Raw genomic sequence first — 22,200 nt, 5'->3', positions numbered from 1 at the left:
ATATTTTCTATGCACTCCATTCCGTTCAGAAGAAACTCTGAAATCCACCTTTAAGCGATTCGCATGGTTGGTTTGACGATGAAGGTAACCCCGTGCATATCGCGTGACAAAGCAAATATATTCGCGTTAAGGCTGTCTCACTTCTGCCAGTGCTAGTATTTTAATCTATAGGGTTAACGTTATAAACTGGATCGGTTAGGTTTAACCATTTAAGAAGCATTTACAAGTAAGTTATTAAATGTTAATTGGATAGTAATATGAGAATCTAGGCCTACTATTATATAATAACCAATTTATTGAGTCCATTTTTAAATTTTTTATTCCAGTTTCAAATTTTTAAAAAAAATGTCATTGAAATGTTTTTAATAACTTGGAAATACCGTGAAGTTTAAAAAAATTGTCCCAAACCACTACAATGTTAAAATACTTCCTGCTTCTTTGTAGGATGACGGTTACACCTTTGTGATTACTTTGTTAAATTTTGAAAAGTTTGGTGGTGCTCAGCCATTCGTGTACATTTTATGTGTTTTTAAAGTACTTCAGTTAAATGGTTGTGTTTTTAAACATTTTGTAATATTATTCTACTGATAATGGGGTGGAGGAGGGGGGTTGGTGAAGGCAGGTGGGGGGGGGGGGGGGGGGGATTGGAACAAAAGTTGGATAAATTAGCGTGACGTTATTAATTGCCGACACTTTATACCATTAAATACAATATAAACGATGTACAATACTCCGAAGAGATAATTTAGCATACTGTTAACAGTCAGATAAAAAATAATTATCACAATACTTTCACGATAACATTGCTGATAATGATGAGATTATATTTAAGGTATGGCATGGATTCTAGTTTATCCTTTGTAGATACATAATGTTAAAGACAGCAACAAAAATAAGTGTCACAGTACTCACATGAAAGGACTGCTGACAACGTAGAGATGATGTGGTAGGGTACGGCTGGGGTTCTGTCTTTTACTTTGTGGAAGATATCAACACCAGCCGTCGCTATGGCAACGAAGCTAACAATCATACCGATGATGGCCATAGCCTCACACGCTCTTGTGTTGTCTGTAATTGTTTTTTTTTTTAAAGATGTACAGAAAAATGTTATAAATTTTAAAAAAATTAGGTATTTTAAAATCCTACTTTTAATATTGGAAGTGATCCCCTCCAACACAGTTAAGTATTACGTGTCAACTGGTTATGCGCCATCTAGGCCGTTGACTCCGATTTCAACCTACTTTTCTTTTTGGATTTGATTCACTAGTCTCTGTTAAACCAAGAACAAGCTACAAGGCATGGGTTTTTTAATTTTGGAGTTGTCTCTCCTAGAAGAGTTGCTTTCCCCAGCTATAAAGCGTCATCTACCCGATGGAAATGTAATAAAATAAAATACTTAAAAAAACTTTTTAAAAAACCACGTTTTTCTTGTGGACTAAAAAGTAGAAAATAACTATTTACATACATTTGATGACAAAAAACGTGGGTACGTTCACCATCAAATTTCCCGACCCATCTGCCCGACCCACGTTTTTTGTCATCAAATGTATGTAAATAGTTATTTTCTACTTTTTAGTCCACAAGAAAAACGTGGTTTTTTAAAAAGTTTTTTTAAGTATTTTATTTTCTCCTTTTTAGTCCGTTGCTACACATGAAAAACGTGGTTTTTAAACAGTTTTTCCCACGTTTTCTTTAACTTGCTTTCTCTGTGTCTGTGTTTCTGTGTTTGTCTTTCCAATCAAATCTTGCGATCGAAATTTCTGGCACTTCCCAGTTAGCTAGCGCGCTGAAATTTTCAGGGAAGCTTTGTTTTGGATGACAATTGAATATTCTATTTTTTTTATTACTAAATTAATCCATGGAAACATTTTATTGATCATTTTAGACCGCTATATAATCTATATATATAATTCTCCTCTGCGAGCCATTAGAAAAAAAACGAGCGACGCGTAGCTCGCCTCTCTCTTGCCGCGCGCTGTGAAGCGAACGATCCCACTTCGCGACAGGCTTAGGGGCAGATAATTTAGTTTTAACCGACTTTAAACTTACAGGAGGTAACTATTACCACTGGTGGCCAGTTTGGGGGAGACGATATGGTCGAGTGGTTGGGCACACGATTGCTATCCCACTCGACACGGGTTCAAATCTATGTGTTCTAGTCAGTAACGTATTCACACAACGTGTTTTTTACGAGTTGTCTTCGTTTACCCAAAAAAAAAGTGAAAACATAAAATCAATAGCAAGATTTGAATGCAAACAAACAGACAAACACTAAAAAGTAGAAAATAATAATCATTAAAAAAGTTTTAAAAAACCCACGTTTTCTGATTGAACTAAAAAGTAGAAAATAAATACTATACATCACAATAATGCAAGCGATCACTCTACTATAAGCGATCAAAAACGTGGGGCGCCGTGATTTTCTTACAGTTTCTAATACTGTTGACTCTCTACAAGCTCCCTAATAAAAGTCAATAGTATTATCTAATCAATAGTAATATAACTTTTACTTCGGCGCCCCACGTTTTTCATCGCTTATAGTAGAGTGATCGCTTGCATTATTGTGATGTATAGTATTTATTTTCTACTTTTTAGTTCAATCAGAAAACGTGGGTTTTTTAAAACTTTTTTAATGATTATTATTTATATAGTTTATTTTCTACTTTATCTAATCACTTGATTAAGTATGACTTGACTAAGTGTTTTTAAATACACGGACTAAAAAAATCTTGAGCGACCGATACGCTTTAAACAGAGAAAGGGTGTAATTTACGTTGCTGGCGTGGAGATCTACTCACGAATCACGTGATCAAATCTCCCATAAACAAACAAATAAACGCGAAGCTGAGTTAAGGAAAAACGTGTTTATGTGTATTTTAGCATGCCCAGCGTACCAACCGTGTCACCGTTAACAATATGTTACCGTGTCCGTTCTCCTTTTTAGTCCGTTGCTACACATAAAAAACGTGGTTTTTTAAAAAGTTTTTTTTAAGTATTTTATTTTCTCCTTTTTAGTCCGTTGCTACACATGAAAAACGTGGTTTTTAAAAAAGTGTTTATAATACACGGACTAAAAATCTTGAGCGACCAGGATTTGAACCTGGGTTGTCGCGGCCACAACGCGAAGTACTAACCACTATACGATCACGGCCAGCGCGCTCACACGATTGGGGGCCGAAGTAACTGTGTCGATAGGCCTCCAGTCTTGTCGGTATCTTTAGAAATCATGTCCTCAATTTTATGGTCCTTGGGGCGTAATTAAATTAAGCTAATTACGGTCACTAATTGCTAGTTTTTATGATTGCATCTGAAATTGTTAGGCGAAAGTAGCATGCATGCCAAATTTCAGGTCTATAGAGCAATCAGAAGTGGGCTAATTTTCGATGTCAATTTTAACAACAAACATCCAAACAACCAAACAAACAAACAAACGCGAAGCTGAGTTAAGAATAAAATAAAATACTTAAAAAAAACTTTTTAAAAAACCACGTTTTTCTTGTGGACTAAAAAGTAGAAAATAAAATTTTCTTTTGTGCTTCCTCGAGCTGTGCAGGTTCTTGTGATGACTGACAAAAAACGTGGGTACGTTCACCATCAAATTTCCCGACCCATCTGCACGACCCACGTTTTTTGTCAGTCATCACAAGAACCTGCACAGCTCGAGGAAGCACAAAAGAAAATTTTATTTTCTACTTTTTAGTCCACAAGAAAAACGTGGTTTTTTAAAAAGTTTTTTTTAAGTATTTTATTTTCTCCTTTTTAGTCCGTTGCTACACAGGAAAAACGTGTTTTTTAAAAAAGTGTTTATAAATACACGGACTAAAAACTTGAGCGACCAGGATTCGAACCTGGGTTGTCGCGGCCACAACGCGAAGTACTAACCACTATACGATCACGGCCAGCGCGCTCACATCGATTGGGGTCGAAGTAACTGGGTCAATAGGCCTCCAGTCTTGTCGGTAGCTTTAGAAATCATGTCCTCAATTTTATGGTCCTTGGGGCGTAATTAAATTAAGCTAATTACGGTCACTAATTGCTAGTTTTTATGATTGCATCTGAAATTGTTAGGCGAAAGTAGCATGCATGCCAAATTTCAGGTCTATAGAGCAATCAGAAGTGGGCTAATTTTCGATGTCAATTTTAACAACAAACATCCAAACAAACAAACAAACGCGAAGCTGAGTTAAGAAAAACGTGTTAATACTTAAAAAAAACTTTTTAAAAAACCACGTTTTTCTTGTGGACTAAAAAGTAGAAAATAACTATTTACATACATTTGATGACAAAAAACGTGGGTACGTTCACCATCAAATTTCCCGACCCATCTGCCCGACCCACGTTTTTTGTCATCAAATGTATGTAAATAGTTATTTTCTACTTTTTAGTCCACAAGAAAAACGTGGTTTTTTAAAAAGTTTTTTTTAAGTATTTTATTTTCTCATTTTTAGTCCGTTGCTACACATGAAAAACGTGGTTTTTAAAAAAAGTTTTTCATATAGTTTATTTTCTACTTTATCTAATGACTTGATTAAGTATGAATTGACTAAGTGTTTATAAATACACGGACTAAAAAAATCTTGAGCGACCAGGATTCGAACCTGGGTTGTCGCGGCCACAACGCGAAGTACTAACCACTATACGATCACGGCAAGCGCGCTCACATCGATTGGGGCCGAAGTAACTATGTCAATAAGCCTCCAGTCTTGTCGGTATCTTTAGAAATCATGTCCTCAATTTTATGGTCCTTTGGGCGTAATTAAATTAAGCTAATTACGGTCTCTAATTGCTAGTTTTTATGATTGAATCTGAAATTGTTAGGCGAAAGTAGCATGCATGCCAAATTTCAGGTCTATAGAGCAATCAGAAGTGGGCTAATTTTCGATGTCAATTTTAACAACAAACAAATCCACACATCCACAAACGCGAAGCTGAGTTAAGAAAAACGTGTTAAAAACGTTTTAAACAAAAACTCTCTCTATTCCCTCTAACTAGCTGAGCTTACCTCGATTTTTGCACGCGGATTTGGGGCTTCGTATTTTTTATTTCATTTTTTATTTTAATTTACTGTTGATTTTCGTAACTCTTAAATACTTATCAATGATATTAAGTATTTGTTAAATCTAATAAATGTATATTATGTAGCTCACACTTGCAGTTAACCTTTTTTAGAAAAACAAAACTTATAATGTTATTTCAGACCTTAAATTGCGGACATTGAATTGTTCCGTAGACATCGAACCGGATAATTAAGTTTACTTTCTGACTATAAAACTTGGCAAAGACAAGTGGTCATCAGACTTGGCTATGTACATTGTTACTGCTTGCTGTTACTTGCTACTACAATTCGATTTAGTGCTCATCCTGCCTGTGACTTAGATCACGAGGCAGTAGATTTCTTATTTGACCTACTTACTAATTTGACCTACTTTAGTCCCTGATGAAGTGACCGGTTGAATTCTATCTATATTATTAAACAAAACGGCATAAAAATAAAAAGCTTTTGCACTACATTACTACATACATCTTACAAAAAAGTGTCAAACATTTATTTTTTTGGAAAATTACATTCTATAGACGTGAGCGAGATAATGGAGTGATGCAAGTCACCATCGCACAATCTGAACTAATCAAGTTCGTGTTAGCAAAGTCGTCGATTATTATATAACATGTATTGCAAATTTTATACTTAAAAGAGAGCGTTAATTTTAGAATATAAGATTTGAGAGGGGTAAAGTGAAAATAGTTGAATTGTTAAAACATTACACACATTGTTACTTCGAAGCAGAGGCGTAGCGGCGACCCTTCCCTGCGTCCGGGGACAAACTTTTCGATTTGCACCCCCGCTCAAACTTTCGATTTATTTTTCCAACCCATTTTGGCGCCCCCTAAGGTCGGCGCCCGGGGACATATGTCCCCCCCCGCCCCCCGCCCCCCGCCCCCCCTCTCGCTACGCTACTGCTTTGAAGTAGACAAAAGTACAGAATCTAAACAACGAAACTACATGGCAGAAGAGAAGCGAATCGGCCATTCCATCCGACACCGATTTGCTTCCCTTGCCAGGCATTTGGTCTGACATAGCTTATAAATGTTATTTGCAACGGATTTCCTTTTATTATGTGCTACACAAATATAACCTTTTATTTGATGGGAGAAGCTAGATTTAGTTAATCAAATAACAAATAAAGGGCAGGTGTTTTATAAATTTGGTGAAATCTGGGCCAAAAACGATTAAATCTTATTCTATTTTTTTTTTTTGGTTTACAATTTCAACACAATTTACTGTCTTAAAGTGCAACTATTTTTGTAGTTGAGCAAAGCGGTTACTTTCATGCCTAAAATACGGTGCTTATGTATCAGTAATAAAATAATTGATGAAAAATAAAAGTTCGAATAATGACAAGAGTATTTGTGAACACAATTGAAAAGCTATTTTACCAATCAAATATCCATGAGTACCTTATGGGAGGGCTGTGGTCTAGCAGTATAAGTATATATATATATATATATATATATATATATATATATATATATATATATATATATATATATATATATATATAAAGGAATAATAGACTCCTAACCCATAATTCTCGAGTTCGAATCGGGTTCAAGTCATTAGACCGTCCCTGAGTCCACCAAACTCTGATGGGTACCTAACTCACGTTAGGAAATAAAGGCGGCTGGGCATAGTGCTGACCACACTACGCTGCCACTGAAAAAATTTCTTTAAAACACTATAAGTACCTCGATAAGGACGATAACCCCCCCCCCCCCCCTCCTTCCCCCTCCCCCCTCCGTTAAAGTAAACTCCACTTAGTTACTGCCCCCCCCCCCCCTACGTTTAAATAGTTTCAAACTAAATTATCTGCCCCTAATAGTCGTCACTAAACCCGGCTCTGCTTGTAAACATTTAGCGTGAACCACAGCTCACCAGACCATGTATGGGTGGGGGTGGTAGGGAGCGCGCTTACAGCTTGTTTTCTAGCGTCTCCCAGAAGAGAATTATATATATAGATAGAAAAAAATAGGCCGAAATCGGAGTCAACTGCTCAAATGGCGCATATATCGTTGACACGAAAAACATTATAATAAAAAACGAAAAAGAAAAAAAATTAAAACAAAATATTGTAAACCTAACCTGCTGTGTGAGCCGTACAAGAATCAGCTACGCAGACTTGCCACAAACTAAAGCGGAATTCTAGGCCTATGACGAAAGATGTCCAAGCAGGACTAGCAAGTCCAACAATGTGAAGTATGGCACCACATACAACAATGCCAAGTGAGACTACCACTCCATTGTGTAGACCACCTGGAATTGGCATCCTGGAGAGTATTTTTTAAATTTTTAATTTTATCATACGCTTAAATAATCATAAGAACTTAAGAAGTTTTTTTTTTTTTTCGCCTCCGACACGTAATTCATAGCGTTAGTTGTGTGTTCGCTTTAGTAGAACTTAAGAAGTTTTAACTGTATTAATTAAATAGAGCGTTTTTTAGTTTTACCAAACATTAAAGAACATTTTATGTATAGGCCTACATGATTTTAGAAATCAATTTTTGGCGATATAATCTACATACTTGGTTTTTATTCGAAGTGGTATCAAGTTTTCTAAAAAAAAATTCACACGTATATTAAACAAACCAAATTATGACTGTGTTCAAGAGTTACGACATCCGGCCTTTTATTTTAAAATTTTTGACCAATCAGATTCGTTTGTCAGACAGCCTCGATATGACCCCCACTGCTGGAGTTGGCGCATAACTGAAGTGAAGCGTGGAATGTGTACTCCAATAAAGAAAAAAAAAACGTATTATGTCACATGTTATGGTTGATAAACTCTAATCATAGAGAAGTTCCCGGATCTGCCTGCATTGACGGCTAGAAAAATTAGAGTTCAGTAACCTTCTGCAAAGATCTATTCAAGTTAGATGTATTTTGGTTAAAGACAGGAAACAAAGGTTTGTAGGAACGGAATTTGAATATGTACGCGTGTATGTGGTACGCGTAGACGTATGTGTGTGGGCATGTATATGCGTATGTGTGTAGATATGGTTATTAATATGAATATGGGTATTCGTATGGATGAGAGTATGAGTATGAATGTGGGCATGCTTATAAGTGTGGATAGGCGTATTCCGAATTGTAACTGCCTATGTTTATGAGTATTTTTCGGTGTATATTTGTATGTGTATTTGTATAAATGTAAGTGTGTCTATGCAGTGGCGTCGCAATGTCGGGTATCACCCGATGCGGAACATCATGGTGTCAAGCAACCCTCCCCAAACAAATTTTTAAAAAGTATAGCCTAAATATATGCGTATTAAGCAACGTTTTCATAGTCAAATGTTAGATATGTTGACACCCCCATCATGGTCGTTGATTGACTTTAACCACTGGTTAATGAAAATATTCAACATATCTTCTTCTGTAAATTTGGCAGTTAGTATCACCCCTAGGTGTGTATGTGCACATTTAAATGACCTCCACTTTTACTATTATTTCTAAATAAACTGTCGTGTATATAAAATATTGTTTATATATATATATATATATATATATATATATATATATATATATATATATATATATATATATATATATATTAAAACTAGATAATAACGATACATCTTTAGTAATGTCTATTATATACGTGTAGTACAAGTTCTATTTTTTAGATTGAATTTATAACATTTTCTAACTGTCGTATTTGTTACATTTTTTTTACATCGTTTTATCAATAACTTTAATCAAACGCCATTTCAGACACTATTTTATTTCTTCCGCATTGGACAAATGTACACAGACAAACGTGACCCGCCTAATTAAATTAGAGTTAGAGTTAAAACTTAGTAAACTTCCTTCCAAATATCACGTGCTCTAAAGTATATACACTTTGAACAATCTCTTCTTTAAGACCTAAATATAATATAACCACTGCGGACATAACTATGAACAGGATGGATGAAAAATACTTAAAAAAAACTTTTTAAAAAACCACGTTTTTCTTGTGGACTAAAAAGTAGAAAATAAATTTTTCTTCCGACCCTAGGGGATCTACCAATGACTGCTCGTAGATTTTGTGCTTCCTCGAGCTGTGCAGGTTCTTGTGATTACTGTTCATACATTTGATGACAAAAAACGTGGGTACGTTCACCATCAAATTTCCCGACCCATCTGCCCGACCCACGTTTTTTGTCATCAAATGTATGAACAGTCATCACAAGAACCTGCACAGCTCGAGGAAGCACAAAATCTACGAGCAGTCATCGGTAGATCCCCTAGGGTCGGAAAAAAAATTATTTTCTACTTTTTAGTCCACAAGAAAAACGTGGTTTTTTTTTAAAGTTTTTTTTTAAGTATTTTATTTTCTCCTTTTTAGTCCGTTGCTACACATGAAAAACGTGGTTTTAAAAAAGTTTTTATATAGTTTATTTTCTACTTTATCTAATGACTTGATTAAGTATGACTTGACTAAGTGTTTTTAAATACATAAAAATTTAGAGGATTTTTTAGGTACCCATCAGAGTTGGGTGGACTCAGGGACGGTCTACTGACTTAAACCCGGATTCGAACTCGAGACTAACGGGTTAGCAGTCCAACTCTCTACCGCTAGACCACTCCGTCCCACACCAAGTGAACGCCTAATAAAATGTGTATAAAAGTGCGGGATATTATTAGTACTTTATAAATTTACATGTGTTTTTGAGAAATCATGTCCTCAATTTTAGGGTCCTTGTGGCGTAATTTAATTAAGCTAATTTAGGTCTCTAATTGCTAGTTTTTATGATTGCATCTGAAATTGTTAGGCGAAAATAGCCTGCATTCCGAATTTCAGATGTCTAGAGCAATCAGAAGTGGGCTAATTTTCGTTGTCAATTTTAAGAACAAACCCATAAACAAACAAACAAATAAACGCGAAGCTAAGTTAAGAAAAACGTGTTAAAAAGAGTTCACCTGTTTCTCTGACCTAGGAATATGGCCATTTATTTTTCAAAAGCAGATCTTAAAATTTCATGCTATATAGATAAAAGCGCAACCCCCTTCGACACAATTAAAAAAAAATCATTAACGTTCGTGCAACGAGGCTTACAAAAAATAACAAAATGACACTTTTGATGGTTAATTAAATAACATCATTTAATTTTAAAAAGCACTAACAGACCAGTTAGCAATCCCTTCGGCACACTAAGATTTTCTTTTCATAAGTAAAAGATTTCATGAGCGACCAAAGCTGTTATAAAAGAAAACAGATTAGCTTTATTTTCTTATCTTCAGTGAATTTAAAATGATTACATTTGTTTTATTTACAATTTTATCATCAATAAAACACACAGCTTTGAAACTTAATTATTTTTAACCCTAAATGAGTTTGATCATATTTAAATGTTAATCTTATAATTAATATACACCATATTCATTTTCCGTATGTTTATATAAAAATATATTCAATTCTTGAACCTGTAGGAAAACATGAAGTTGAGATGTGCTATGGAGGAGAAGCTGATCTACACAAACATGTGACAGAATGTCAGAAGAATCCAGGTCACGAAGGTTTTATACCTATTACAGTTTTCAACGCAAATTGTCTCCCCTCACGTTACCATGACGACGAGCTCGTGTCTGAGACAATCAAAACATTGGCAGCTCTAACTGTCCATGGCGTCTCCCTGTGTCCCGGCGGTCCAGCCCACCACTGACAATGGTTCTTGTACCACTTCTAAAATAAAACCATCAATATAATGTGTGGCGACAAAAAGTAAAAATAAACGATTACTTCGATTATTTCTATTCAGTAATAAACAGTAATGCAAACAGTGACGCAATAGGGATTAGTGACTTTTGGGAAGTTGCAGTAGGAAGATAAATCAAAACTGTTTTCACAATAGCTAGATTATTGATTTCAAATAAAGAGATCAAAATTTAGTTTAAACCTATAATGTTGGTGGAAAGATTTTCTACCTACATTAGCGATGCAGTTTTTAAGTGTTTGTCCTTAGGGGTCGTCCGTAGATGACGTCACACTTGTAGGGAGGGGGGTCCGTAATTTTTTGACGGTTGGTGAGAGGGGGGGGGGGTGACGTCACTTTTTTGCATTGTAAAAAAGCAATGTTTTAGCCGTTATTTCGTGTTTTAGAAAACGGTTTTAATACATTGTAAAAGGAATTGATCAAAATACTCTATGTTCACATAGTTCTGACAAGATTTTGGAAAAATATCGATGATTTAAGAAAAATTCAACAGCAATTTTGAGGGGGGTTGTAGGCTGAGGTGTGACGTTATTTTACGGGAAGGGGGTCCGGCTTTTTTGTGACGACGTGTGACGGAGGGGATGGGGGGGGGGGGGGGGGAGAAAAATCGTCAAAAAAGAGTGACGTCATTTATGAATGACCCATTACAGTGGTATCCTCTGTTTACTACAGTTGTTTCGTCTGTCTGTCATCTGATTTTGTGTCGTCTGCCTGCCATCCAAAGTTGTGTGTGCATCGTCTGTTGAACAAAGTTGTTACTCCAGTCATCATTAAAAGATGTGTTTCAGAAATGGTTTAGTAACCCAAGGCACTTGTGTTACAACTGTTACAATTTTATCTTTTCTTTCTGTTTTCTCAGGACTTTTAATTAGCAGGGTGTAAGAAAAAAATATCTTTCGTTTAAGCAACTTTATCACAATGTTTTGTTTTAATTACCAAAACTTATTTTTGCGTCATTAGTTTAATTATATACGTCAGTGAAGTACAATATTTATTCCGCTTAAAATCAATTTTTTATCACACAAGAAAAAAATACCGCATTCACAAATTTAAAAATATCAATCAATGAAGTATTCTGGTTTTCTACCAAAAATATCACAGCAAGATTTTTATAGTCGGAGCAAAAAAAAAAAGTCAATGCAATCTACGTCACCCATTGTCGACTTACAATCGTTTAACTCGTCAATACACGATTTTTGATTGGTGGTCCAGCTTCACCCTGAAAGCTATGATACAATCCCATGCGTGACACAACAAATGATGCTGTATTGGGGTTCTCAAAATAAAAAGCGGTCTAACCCTAAATGTGTTAATCTTAACATTTAACAAATTATTACATTTAAACATGTATGAGACATACAATTATAAAAAACATTGATAGTGGAATATAAAAATTATTCAAATGAATAGAAAATAAGAATATAAAACACTTCCTTTTTTTAATGAAAGCGTTGGTTCTCATACATATTATTGTGACAGAAGCTTTTATTTAGTGAAAGAACACAAGTTTATTTTAGTTTCTTATTTTCACTGCATTAAAAGTTTTTCTATTAGAAAGGTTTTTATATTTGTTTTATCTTCTACTGTCTCAGGGATATCTCTGAGTCCATCCAGCTATAAACAGTGCCTCATTTAAGTTGGGGACTCGGGTTTGTGATAATGCTGATCGTACCCACTCTTCATTAAGTCTGTGTTTGTTCTATTGATCTTCTTTTCTGAGCCAATCGCTGCATTCAGAGGCGTAGCTAGGGGAGGGCTGGTGGGGCAGGCGCCCCGAGGGCCGACACTAGAGGGGCGCCAAAGGGGGCTCTTTATTAACTTATTTACTACATAATACACACGTTTAAGACAATAGCTTACTGCTTTGCTTTCCTGACTGTTTCAGCTGTTTTTTTAAATATTATTTTATATATTATTTGATTATTTGACATTATGGTAAACATTGTTACGGGAAAGTTACTGGAAAAAGACGCCCCAAACAATTACAAATGGGGCGGGAGTAGGCGCTTTTTATTCTACGTCAATAATTAGGGATTAATGCCGGGGGGGGGGGGGGAGTTAAAAATTATTGTTTGCGTAAAAAAAACGATCGCTATACTTATGACTGAATTATAGTTTTATATGCGTTTGCTTATTGGTTAATAAATCGAATAATAGTTTTAAATAAAAACATTAGCACAACCCGATCTTCCCATAACTGGGTATTCTTGGAATAAAACTGTAACCCTTGAAGCATTGATTTATTTTGTTCAGTGACTCGATATAAAGCTTGGATTGGCACGCAACGCCTGAAAGATTTTAGACGTGGTAAAAAATTGACAGCCAAAAATGGTTATTGGTGTTATTTTATTGACGTTCATAAAAGGTTTACTGGCTACTAGTCCAGGTATCTGTAACGTAATTTGTAAACAAATACTTTACTTAGTTACCTAAATGTAATAACTCAATGAATTCTTAATTTTTAGTTGGAGATTCTTATACTGAATATATTTGTTTAGATAAATATCGGCAGATATATAAGCTAAATACGTGTTTAGGGTATTTTGTAAATATAAAAATAGAGAATCTAATGCACTGATTCTGTATTGTTTAACTTGTTTTCAGATAAAATCGTACAAGGCAAATTCTCCCTGATAAACAAAACGCAATGGACGATGCTGGAACTCAACGAAACGTTTTATAACGTGAGACACTTCTCTTGTGTCTCGCTGTGTCTCAGGGCCAACAAGACATGTTACAGCTACATGTATAACGAGACTTCGAGACAGTGTCACCTGGGTGAGTTATTATCATGAAAACTTTACCCCATTTTGTTTCGTTATTTAAACATCTGAATGGAATAAAAAAGATTTTTAAACAATTCTTAACCTGAAAAGCCTTTCTTTTTCTTAACTTTAAATTTATTTACTGAAAGAATAAATGTTTCTAACTCTAGAGGCTTTTTAAACTTACTTTCGTAATCTAAATACTTTGCATATTTATTAATATTAAGTTTACATACATTGCCATTTACTATCGTCGATTGGTACGCATATTTTTGAATGTGTATTGATACAAAATAGTGTTGAAACAAAATAGAATATATCATGCAATTAATACATTATATTATATGATTAAAAATGTTACATTTGACTAATACTCTTTTTTTTTCTAAGTTAAAATCTTAGATTAAATATTGCGTAAAGTGTGGGCTATGAGTAAATGATAGACAGCAATGGGGGCATTCTTTAATTTGTTTTAAATTTATTTTGAAGTTCAATGAAGTAGCATTATCTGACACACTGTTTGAGGTAAACGCATGTCGTGGAAATTAAAAAAAAAATAAATCAGCTAGCGGTGTCTATACGTACCAAACACGTCTTCTTATGTTACAAGATGTGTATATCTCCAACACAATGATCTAGCTTTGCGGCTAGCTACGTTAAATTTGTTTTTGTATGTTGTAGTTCCGTAGTTCTGATAATGTTGAATCTTTCGCAAAATTAGTAATCATTGCATGCGGATTGGCATAAAATAAAAGACGATATTTATATTGCTCATTTTGTATTTATCATCAGGCTCCTGGGTAGTCCCATCTCATACTTTAAACAGCACCATACAGGGAAAACTTTACTCAGTCGGCAAATACTGCAACACAAACAAAACAATTTCCTTACAACCTGACGGCAATCTATCATATTGTGATCTTTGCTCTTGTACAGGTACATAATTTGGCGTTTATTATTTGGCTTTTTAAAACTGCTATTCAATTGCTTTTAATTTTTTGTAATGATTAATTACGCTTTTGTAGCATTTAAGTCACTTTTTGTAAATTAATAGGAATCGTAGGTTAAATATAATACAACTTTAAGACATGTGTTTACCAACAATAGCACCGCACACAAGGGTGGAAAGCTTGTGTATGGACCACTAAACCCCATATTGTTGCTGACAATCAACAGTCTCTTACAGATATCGTTCCAGAGCACGTCCACCCCCACCCTCCGCCCCCTCTCCCACACCACACTAGATGAAAAAGAAAAAAAATGATTTATTTTGAAAACGAACCGGTAGATTTCCGGAAAGACACTTTCCCGAATTCTGTTTTCCGAAAGCCTATTCCCGAATTTGCTTTTGCCGAATGTGCTAAATGCCCAATATGAACGATTGCAGGCTTACGCGTTTGGACAAATGTCAATTCAGGAATGTGTAGCTATTTAGACAGTTCTTCCATTCGGGCAGTATCCATTCATGAAAACGGATTCGGTCAATTGTCTTTCGGGATTAATCGTAGACACATTTACAAAATATAAACTTTAATTAGACATCAACCATAAAAATATTTTTAGGGCGACCACACAGAAATTCCGAGCCCCCCCCCCCACCCCCCACCCCACCCTACCCTACCCTGCACTGAAGAAGAATGTACAAAATAAATCCAGTCTAGCTGCCACATACAAAACCACATAATACAATGTGGTACATTAATATATTTAGAATAATATCAAGCATAAGAATACCTTCGTTAATCAGAAAAAAGCATTTGGTGAGCATTGCAATGCCATGTATTAACCTAAACATTATGATTTAGTATAGTTCATTTTTTTCAAGCAACCATTTTTATTAACAAACCATTACGAACGTACGCATAAAACAGATTAAAAAATGCTTTGGTAAATGATGAATCACATTTTATGTTGCAGAAAATGTTAAAAAATACAAATATTAATATTACGCTATTGTTGCAGGTATTTATTACACCCTAGGAAAACTTGATTTTCTGGGTCCAGTGACGTCACCATTGTACTCGTCATGCCGGGATGTCGTGACCTCTAACCCCCGACCTGTGGTGACCCTTACATCCGGGCTAGTCGTCATGTGTGACACAGTCTCTGACGGCGGTGGATGGACCATCTTCCAAAGACGTTTTTCCCCACTTTTAAGTTTTAACCGTGGCTGGGACGAATACAAATACGGGTTTGGTAACGCATCGATGGGGGAATTTTATTTGGGGAATGAAAATATCTATTTCCTTATGACCCAAAAGAAATACGAACTAAGAATTGACTTCAGAGACGAAATTAATCAGACCTACTTTGCCCAGTATTCAAGTTTCCAAATTTTATCTGAATGCGACAATTACAAACTGTTAATAAGTGGGTACTCTGGTGGAAACATTATAGACAGCTTGACGACAAATCATAACAATATGCTTTTCAGCACATACGACAGGGACAACGACCAATCACCCATCAACTGTGCTCAAGACTTTCCAAGCGGGTTCTGGTTCTTTTATTGTCTGAATGTAAACCTGAACGGCGTGTATGGAGTCTGGGGAGTGTGGGGTATTTACTGGGACCCCATCAATGTCATTTACTTCACTGAAATGAAGATGAGACCGATTGTGTAGCAGTATATACATTTCAACGTGACTAGCATAACAAGTATATGACTAGAAATAACGCATACACATACATAAATAAATATAAATTACATAAATAAAATAACATCTTTACTTAGATATTCACACGGTAATGTTTTTGTTTTTAGTTTAAAGCGATTTTGCTATTTAATCAATTTCATAATCTATGATTGAACAGCTAAAAAAAACATTGAAAATGCTTTTTTTGAAAACTATTTTGGTTTAGTATTTTTATCTTGAACTTACAATGTGGTCAATTTTATTGAGTAAGTGTTACTCTATATAAATATATAATTTTTGAAGTAAAGATCTGCATATAAACTTAACGACTTTCTGAAAAATACTAGGACTGTAAAATAGTATTTTTAAATGTATATTTATCTGATCATGATCCGATACGCACCTAATTACTATATCAATGGAGCAATAAAGTTAAGTGTAGTTAATTTTGTTGTTGTTTTTTAAATTGTAAATTTTATCATAGCATCATGTATTGTATAATAAAATAAATTAAATAAAAGTTTTAGATTTGAAGAATTAAACAAACTGAATTATTTCTTTCGTTATTTTCAACTTTATTAATAAGTGAATAGAAAAAAGTTTACAATAAACTTGCATGAACACGTCACCAGTGATGTAGTCTTCAAGCTACACCCAACCATTATTGTCATTCTTCTTATCAACCAATGATTATGAAGTCAGCTTTATACTTTGTCACCTCTTAATTTCCCCGACTCAAAAGAAATATAAAAAAAAACTGCGCGAAATCAGGGCAATTGATCCAAACGTAGACTTCTGTGTTACTTATTATATTCTAGAACAGGCGATATGTCACTTCAGCAACTGAGACCTGCTTAGAGTTTCCGCCCCCCCCCCCCCCGAAGAAAAATCTATCACCCGCCCCCTTCCCCCGGAATGAAATGGAATTTATATAGAAAATATATACTTTTAACAGTGTCAGCTCCCCCCCCCCTACCTCTTCCGGAAATTGTAGTCCATCCCGGAAAAAAAAGTCTGGAGGAAACACTGCTTACAATGTTAATCATATTATGGTTTATTTTTGTCCCGGCAGACAATGGATACCATGAGAGAAACTCTCAGCACGCCTATCTGGGAAAGTTATGAAAAGGTAAAGTTCTCAGTAGTGTAAGCTCATCAGCTCAATCCTTTACCGTGATGTCCAAAAGTGCAACACACAGACAAGATTACAAAACTCTAATTTTTTTCTATTCAGGAAGCTGTGAAACGTCTGCATTTGTTTTTTTTTAAATCTCGATTTCGATTTTTCGAAACATTGCACTACCGTATAATATATACTCTGTATATAGAGTACAAGTCATTCCTAGAACCGCGAAAGTAAATATTTAAAACTCACAGCTCACAAAACTCCTTTATTACATTTTGCCTTTGTATAAAATCTGAAACCAACCCGTCTCCTGAATATCTCTCATTATTGGCAAAAGGTTTAAAACGACAAACTGTTTGCCTTTCCCACTCAATTGGCAAGAGTAAATACATCGAGCATATGAGTACGGAACTAAGAAACAAAGGTATTGAACACAGTGATTTAAGCGTCGTTACTATTTTCTCCCTCAGCTTAATATTCAGCAGTGCTTTGTTGGATACGGTAAATAGATAGGGATAAGAATAGGTACATTAATAAGAAAAACGGAAGTTGGGATAATTGTTGTCAGGAGAGAATTTGTGCGATGGTCCCTTGAACCAAAATGGTGGTCGATTTTAGTGACAAAATCTTTTTTTAAAATTTAATACTTTTAATAGATGATGTACGTTTGCCATAATTTCTACTACAAAGTATGAAGAGGCAATAGAAATTCCTGAAGGCGGACATAACCCCTCTGTCAAATAACCCCCACTCATTCTGATGTTAGTATCCACCCATCAGTAACTACTTGTTTATAAACCCTTCCTCCACCCCCAGTCAGAAAAGCCTGCATTTGGATATTAACCCCTTCAAGAAGCTATATATTCAGAGGCGTAGCGAGGGGGCTGCGGGGGGTGCAGACCGCACCGGGTGACACCATTTAGGGGGGTGACATCAAGGCAAAAAATAGAAAAATATATAGAGGAGGGGTTGCAAATCGAAAGTTTGAAAGTTTGACCCCTGGAAGGGTCGCTACGCCTCTGGGGGTGACACCATTAAGTGCCGCAACGGGTGACACCCGACCTCGCCAAGCCACTGTATATATTATTAACCCTGATATTGCCTACACATCAATAACCCCCTTCTATATTATAACCTATTTATAACAACTCTATAAGAAACTACAGTAGGGCAATGTTCCCCCTCTCCCATATTTAATATCTCCCACCCCGCCCCATCAGTTTTTTAGAAATAAAGATCATGATAGGGATAGGAAGAGGAAATAGAAGGAATAATTTAAGGTTTCGTGTTAATGTTTAAGTAAGAGATATGGATATGGTTAGGGTGTTAAATATTAAGATGGGTCAAAATGTCTAGCGTTATGATTACGAATTGGGATAGGGTTAACATTATTGAGAAAGATAGAGATATGACTAGGGAGTTGGATAAAGAGCAATAGGTATATATATATATATATATATATATATATATATATATATATATATATATATATATATATATATATATATATATATATATATATATAATGTGCACTTAGGGATAATAATTGCTTGTGGGTCAATTTAAGGATGGAGGTTATTGATCTATGACTTATGCCAAGGTGTTAAATTTGTGTTTGCAATACACAATGTTCAGCTTTCTACAGCGTATTACGTATAATAGTATCTACTAATATTCAACCTTTTGCTTTTTTTTTAAACCAATGATATGTATTGTTACTTTGCTTTCAGTATTATTCTACAGTTGCTTGAAAGAAATTGCGTTTTTTCATTCATGACGCTCAAGGTCACATAATGTTGAGTTAAATATGTTTGACCGTTTCGTCATAATTTAAACGACCTTGTTTACTTGTGAAAACTTAAATCTGAATACCCCGTGATTTTTATTTGATGAGGGTTTTTAAAAGGAACTATAAATATCGAATTTAGATTCAGCAATTGATCTAGAAATATCGATTCGAACTCAGAATAAGAACTGAACATGCAACACTTGCAATTGTATTGAAATGTTGTTATCGATGATTGCGGTTTTTCTGCTTGGGTGTAATAGGACCAATAATAATTGGTATCGATTGTCGCGGATTCGCCGAATAAAGAGTTATGTCGTGTGGAAATAATGGGATCGATACCAGCAGACTTGCTAGCGTTGAGTACTGGAGACCGAGAAGTCTGGGTATCGAATAATGCAGATCTGCTGACTCCGAATATTTGGGGAAGGAAAAATAGTATTGAAGATGTGATGATGTCCATAAATATGAATTTCAATGGACTCATCCAAGTTTAACCAGATGCCTCCCATCAATTTTATTAAATTGGATAGTAAAAAGTTTTTGTCGTTTTTCACTTCGAAACGGCCTTAAAAGAATACGCACATGTTGTTCAAATTTACCAGACACGTTCATCTATGGTGACAATGCAAGAAAATCTATGTTTTAATTTAATAAGATACTAGTAACTAATAATTAATAAAAACGTTCATATTTAATAATAAAAATGGAGATAAAAATATATAATCTCAATCATACTTTTTAATTTGGAACAGTGTTGTTAGGGAAAAATTGTCCGGTTTTTAAAGCAAATATTGTGTTCGTATGAAATGTAGATATCATTAAGCTTATATTGTTGATAACGTGAGAGGTTTTCACCAAAATTTTCTGATATAAAAATATGTTGGATGGAACTTCCAGTTAAATATGGCTATCGAAATATAGACGTTTGTGACAAAAGCGCTTTTTTTTATTTGGTGTCGAAAACACATAAAAATGAACATCATTTGGAATATCCTATATAATAATATGATACAAACATTGCCAAAATATGCACCTTTGAGAAATCGAAAATAGAACAAAATGACATTTTAAAGAGCACACAAGTTCCGCTCTGTTATACACACTTTGAATATAATAGAATCCAGAAGATACAGGAATAGAATGAAGTATTACTTTGATCTCCGTAAATTAATCACCATTTAATTGATTCAAGAAAAATGAGATATTTTACTACTTTGCCCACCAAGTTGTAACGGTTCTCACGTTATCTGTATTTTAGTTACACAAAAATAAACTAAAATACCATTTCCGGTTATCGGAAGTCACACATCATTTGAACATAATACAAATTTGATATATTAAATATTTGAAACAATAATCAAACTACTTTTTGCCCTTAGGAATACAGTAACTTACCAATATTTAAAAAAAAAAAAATAATAAATGTGATTTTCAAAAGTATTACTGCGAGCAATATGAAATGCATTCACTTTTTGCTATGGAAAATGTTAAATCAAGTAATAAGTTGATACATAATTTTATTTCTGCATGACTTTATATTATGAGTTTGAAATGCCACTTGAATCTATTTAAGCATTACAGAGCCGATTAAAATGAAGATCGCAGTTCTCTTTCTTCTTGTGTGTATTGCAAATCTGTGTGTAGTATCAGACAGGTAAGTTAAATTAATGTGTCGTCATTAAATATGATTAAGACTATAATCATTTATTTAAATTAGTATTTGTTGTTTGATGCAGAGAGTAGAATGTATATTAAATACGCTTTTCTATAATTTTGCATATATATATATATATATATATATATATATATATATATATATATATATATATATATATATATATATATATATATATATAATCGTATAAGCACTTTCTTCCACCCAACTGAAACCGTTCTCAGGTGATCGGTATTTTCAACATCATCATCGTTTCCCTTCTGTGCCCAAGACACATGAGGCAGATAAAGTAGAGTTCAGCTGCTTCAAAGACATCAACACATAAGGTGATAATGTGGTCAGCACTATGCCCAGCCGCCTTTGTTTCCTTAACTGTCAGAGTTGAATAAAATCTGGTTAAACAATTAAAAAGTATATTTAATGTTATTGCTATGATTAAATCGTATTTTAAGGGTGCATCATTTAGAGCGTATGCACTATATTAATAATCATCGGAACTTATCGAGTGAACATTTCAACAAACTGCACGCACATTGTTTAATAAACAGAAAGTACCACGGGAAATTGACAAAGAATTTTTACATACTACGCAGCTTATCCGTAAGACACGATTATTTCCCAAAGATCATAATTATGGTAAAACAAAGAATGTAATTATATCACTTTAGTTCAAAATCAACAAAAATATTTACTTATTTACAAAACACGGTAAAATTGATTGAATACAAAAACAAAAATAGATCATGCAACAGTTTACTAAATTTCTTCAGCGATTCGAAAGACCAATACGCAATTAAAGAAAAAAAAAACATAAAAAAAAAACAACAAAAAAACAACAACATAGAAAACCCAGGTTAAAAACACACGGTATGTTAAAAAGTAACAACTTCTAAAAGGTTGATAAATGTAAACAGAAACTGAGAAAGAAAACGTATCTTTCTTCCCTCCATTCATGCGATACTCCATTTAGCAATGAATTATTCACTCAGTCATTTAATGTGGTTATTGAGGACAAATAAAGCAACATAGAAAAACAAGACTTGAAAAGTCATTTTACCAGAGGATAGAGTATAGTTCAGGGAGAAGCATGTTCGGCGTGAATATTTTTTTAATTTAATTTTAATTTAATCTTTTCCTGAGCAATTTAATTCATTTAAAGTGCTATTTTTTTAATTTTTTAAAATGGATATTTTTATGATTGCATTTTTTGCCATCAACGGTAATTAGATTTTATCTTAATAAAAAATTTTTTTTTCATCAATTCACAAAAACATGTACAAGGGTATATACACACATACGCATTCACATGCACACCACATATACAATTCCCCGACACATGGTTGACTTAATGCTGTTCGACATATGGCTGTTTTTTTTCCCGAAAAAGCGTTTATAAGAATGTAAAAAAAATGTCCAAATGATTTAATATTTAATAATTGGGTGGTGTTTTTTTTTTTTTT

This window comes from Physella acuta, unplaced genomic scaffold, assembly GCF_028476545.2.
Source record: "Physella acuta isolate Inbredline_101_S28 unplaced genomic scaffold, ASM2847654v3 ptg000697l, whole genome shotgun sequence".
Lineage (NCBI taxonomy): Eukaryota > Metazoa > Mollusca > Gastropoda > Physidae > Physella > Physella acuta.
Note: the sequence above shows the minus strand (reverse complement) of the source record.